At 32.6% G+C, this 5,008-nt stretch overlaps 1 protein-coding gene across 1 annotated transcript in view; it reads left to right on the top strand.

Annotated features, from left to right (window-relative positions):
- Positions 1 to 5,008, top strand: part of Cdh19 (cadherin 19) — a 105,480-nt gene that overhangs the window by 6,639 nt on the left and 93,833 nt on the right. Inside the window, exon 2 of the mRNA XM_050131292.1 lies at positions 3,320 to 3,368. The gene's annotated coding sequence lies outside the window, so the exon portion shown is untranslated. The remainder of the gene's footprint in view (positions 1 to 3,319; positions 3,369 to 5,008) is intronic.

Below are 5,008 nucleotides of genomic sequence, written 5' to 3'. Positions count from 1 at the left end.
CACACACACATATGTGTGTGTTCTGATCATATTCACCTCAGTTACCCTATCTTATTCTATTCCCAACTAGCAAGATAGTGTCTCCTCATTAGTGTGTATGTGTCTGTGTGTCTCTATGTGTGGTTTTGTATGTTCATGCCTCATAGATGCAGCTGTAAATTTTATATGTTCCTGATTAAAGTCATTTTCCTAATTCAGACAACATTCCCTATATCATAAAAAGTCATAGTATTTTATCAATTCCTTTCAGAATGTAAATAAAATTTCTCCTTTAAAATAAATGTATTATTTGTTCTTATTTTCTCTTTCATTCATCTTACAAAGTATTTCCATGGACCAGACTTAATGGATGAATGGTATTAATTTTATCTTTAAATGCTTTCTGTTCAATTGTTATGCCAATCTTATTTATCCTTACAGATGTGTAAATGTGATATATTAAGGGAGATATGTGTTTTGAGAGCTTGTAGAAGGCGAGAAAAATGAGAGAGATTTAAGAAAATTAGACTGTTTCATTGTATGTTATATCCACTGGATTCTGTGTTGCAATTTTAGACATATTTTTCACCATCAAAATTGACCATGTGTAGTGCCTCAAATTCACTGCTCATTCTTCCAGTTCATCCTCACTGAACAAGCATTGAGGGAGTAAATTACACACTAAGAATGGATGGCACTATGAGTCCCATTATGATCTATGACATCACACATACAGTTAATGGATGGGATGCAATGTCAAAAAAGGCATCACAACCCTAATGAAGCAATTATGACCCTGCATGGCTTATTATACACATGAGTAGTTAAAATAAGACATAGATAGCTCATCCACCCTCTTGTTCTGTTTAATGGATATTTTAGGATCTGAAGATGATGTGTGAGCAATGACAATTCAGAGTACAGAGACACTGTTTCCCTCTTATGAACAAGAGCTCATTCCAACACAGTTTCTCCATTTTCTTTTATGGTCATTTAAGGGCTGTATTACAGTGCCATTCTGTGATACTGCCAAGTTTCTCTTGATTTTTAAGAAATCACAAGTAGGATTGAGTTTCTATATTTATTCCTCCTACTTTCACCAGTTTCAGCTTTTTTTTCATATCCCCACCACATCCATCATTCTGACTTTTCTTTTCTTTCAAGACTTCATTCTCAGTATTTAAAAACTGTCCTATGTGAGGTAACAGGAAATACTTTTCCATGTCTTCTTTAAGAATGGTCTAGAGGATAAAATAAAACTTATAGAATTTTATTCAGTGTAAAAAACACAAAATATCAGCTGGAAGTGTCACATTATTAAATACTGTCTTTTTAATTTTTCCATCCAAGAAAACACAAGAATGGCTTTTACACATTTACAAATAAATACTTAATAGTATTTATTTGATCAGATATTCAAAATTTCTGGACATAGTTTTTTTCTGCATGATAGAATATTGGATAAAATGTGGTTTTTATATAATGTTTTTATGATGCTTTTATATTTTTTAATATTTAACATTTATGGTGTTTTAATATTATTTAATATTCTGCATAATATTTTAAAAATCTAAATTCCATCTCACTTACAGCCATAAATATCATGAAATGTATATTATATTCTGGAACCTAATTAATAAATACAAATAGGCCTATATACATTTGGGGATAAACTTAAACATATTGAAATACCAGATTCTCATGTTTTCCTTACATAACATATTCTGGAGTTTATTCTAATATATTCACAGGAATGTGAAATATAAGCAGGATTGCAAATGCAGAGCAGAGATGCTCCTCTTAGCAGGTATTTTATTGATGTAACTAATTGTTATAAGTTTTCTTTTTTGCTTGGATTCTGCCTGGAGTGCTTTTCAGTCCAGCACTAATGACAGATGCCATCATCTTCAGTCACAAGTGGACAATTATTTGAAAAGTTTTTACCATTCTCCTGAAAAACATGGAAACTTTAGAAAACTTTAAACATATCAGAGAGTATACAAAGAAACATTTCACAATTCAGATACAACTATTGTAAACTTTTTACACCACATACTAATAATAAACAATTTGTTCAGATATGCATTGCTATATTTTGAATTCTAAAGTGGTAATATTTTAACTACCTGTTACTATAAAATTGACAATATCTGGTATTATATATTTTTCTTTTTAAACATTCAAAATTTACATGTAAATGTACATATACAATCTACATTGCTTTCATCAAGTTTTATATGCTCAGTATAAAAATTTTGAAATACTATTTGCATCATAAATTAATTTATTTAAGGATGAAGTGACAGCACAGTAGATAAAATTTTTGTTATCAAATCATAAGTACTTGATTTTAAATTCCAACCACCTGTGAAAAAGATTGGGGTGTAATAGGTGGTAGAGACAAGAAGAATCCTAAGGATTTCTGTCCACCAGACTTGGCTCAGGTTCATTGAGATATCTATCTAAAGAGAATATATGGAGAGTGAAAAGGCAGGCCACTAATAGTCATATTCTAACTTTCTGTTCTAGCATAAAAAGTGTACATACACACTACACACATGAACCACACATTCTCTCACACACACACAAAATATTTTTAAAGACAAACTAGTACTCCAACCTAGTTATGAAACTATAGATTTACAATCTGACCTGGCTGCAAGATGCTCTGTGTGCAGTGATGACAACGATGATACAGATCTTGTGGGAATCAATGACCAAACAAAGGTTGGTTTAACTTAAGGACACTGCTAGTAGAGAATCCCACACCACATATACTCTGGAATTCAAGGAACTAGAGCCTTGAATAGCCTGAAAAAAAATGTAGAAGTAAACACATTACTTGCAAAAGGAGAAAAAAAGAAATTATATCCTGTTATGTTCATAGATCGATGTCTTGTCCACTGATCCAATAACAATTAGAGGGATTTCTTCCTGAAACATGGGGGAGCAGATACGGAGTCCAATATCCAGACCTTATGAAGCAGAGTCTAAAGTGGTAGTCTGCACTGATTCCTTCCACTTGTCCATATAGGAACACCTAGGCAAGGAAAGACTACAGGAGTCAGAGGAAATGGAGGTTAAACAGACTCATATGTACTCAAAGTGACTGCAGAGGCAATCATGAGGGTGGCATGAGTCTGCCCCTGCACCTTTGTAAATATATTGTGGTTGTCTAGCTTGTTTTTTTTTTTTAATGGGACTCCTATCAGTAGGAGTGAGTGTGTCTTTGAATCTTTTGCATGCTTTTGAAACTCTTTTTATTGTATTTATATGTGCTGTTCAACCTTGATATGAGGGTTTTTGCCTTGTCTTATTTTATCTCCATTTTCTTTTGCAGTTTTGCTGATAGTCTCTTTAAGGCCTGCTCCTTTCTGAAGAGGAAGCAGGTGAGTGGATTTTTGGGAGAGCTGAGGTATGTAGGGAAAGTTAGGAGGACTGGCAGGTGAAAAATATGGTTGGTATATAATGTGTGAGAAAAGAAGAGATTTCAGTTAAAAAATCATTCCTCCTATAATACTGAATTTTATTACAAGATAAAAAAAATACTGTAATGCTCATTACATGCTCTTAACCTCAGAAGAGTTACTCTTTTAATTGTTACTATTCTTACTGCAATAGTATGAAATGCAACTAAATTTGCAATACTATTGCAAGACAAAATACTTACTATTGTATAACATATTGCCCTTCAGTATTTTCATGAAAATTCATTCCAATGCTCATCCATATTGCATTTTATAATGACAATTATTATTGCATTTTCAAAATTCTCTAATATCTCCTTACAGTTCTTTTAATAAATATAATCGATAATCATTTGCTCTAAGTCTGTGTCTTGTCTTCTTGTTTACTTATTAGTTTCTTATAGGCTCTATAATGGTGATCAAAATTCCTGAATTCTATGAATATTTCATTATGGTACAAGAAAAGACTTTGCTCAGAATGCTTCCATAGGGATTTAAATGCAATATTTCACTGAAAGATAAAGGCAGAAAGAAATTCACATAATGTGAGAAGGCAATGTCCCGATAGATCAAAGAGAGTTCTAATGAGTTCTGATGGTGCCATGCTGTGGGCTTGAAGATGCACATGAGTCATGGAAGGCAATCAGTGACATGCACACCCACCAACCCACCCCCCCACCCCCCCGACAGAAACAAACAACTACATGAAATACTATAAATAATAAAAAGTAAAAATTCAATTAACACAATGTATTAAACTATAGACTTAAGTAAAAAAAGATTACACAAATATTATAATTTAGTTTTCATATTAACTCTTAGGATACTTTTCCAAATTAAACAAAATATAATTCTTGTGTTCCAATCATATCCACCACTTACCTATAATTATTCTTTCTATCAGATATATTGTATCTAGCATCTATCTATCTGTCTGTCTATCTATGTATTGTTCATTCAGCTACGGACTGGATTGTACCTCAGTAGTAGCAATTCAATTGTTTATGAAGCAAAAAACTTCTTATTGATAATTTTTGGTAGTAGTGTTTGTGTGTTTCCTTTCTTTGGATTTTGTTGGTGAGATGTTATCTGTTTTTGTGTGGGTGCTGTTAGCTTCCTTGGGTTGATGTTTTCCTTCTAGTGCTTTCTATAGGGATGGGTTTGTGATACATATTGTTTAAGTCTATTTTTGTCATTAGAATAGCTTGTTTTCTCCATCAATGTAATTGAAAGCTTTGCTGTGGATAGTCATCTGGGCTTGCATTTGTAGTCTCTTAGTGTCTGCAGCACATCTGCCCAGGACCTCCTGTATTTCATGGTTTCCACTAATAATTCAAGTATAATTTTGATAGATCTACCTTTATATGTTACTTGACCCATTTCCTTTGCAGATCTTAAAAATCTTTCTTTATTCTGTGTGTTTTGAGTTTTGATTATTATATGGCTAGGGGACTTTTTTTTGATCCAGTCTATTTGGTGTTCTGTAAATTCTTGTACTTTCTTTTTTTTATTTTTTATTTTTTTATTAAAGATTTCTGTCTCTTCCCCACCACCGCCTCCCC

The sequence above is a fragment of the Alexandromys fortis genome, unplaced genomic scaffold (assembly GCF_014885135.2).
Source record: "Alexandromys fortis isolate MF-2015 unplaced genomic scaffold, M_Fortis_MF-2015_v1.1 scaffold_361, whole genome shotgun sequence".
NCBI lineage: Eukaryota > Metazoa > Chordata > Mammalia > Rodentia > Cricetidae > Alexandromys > Alexandromys fortis.
The sequence above is the reverse complement of the archived record's forward strand: the minus strand, read 5'-3'. Positions and strand labels throughout refer to the sequence as shown.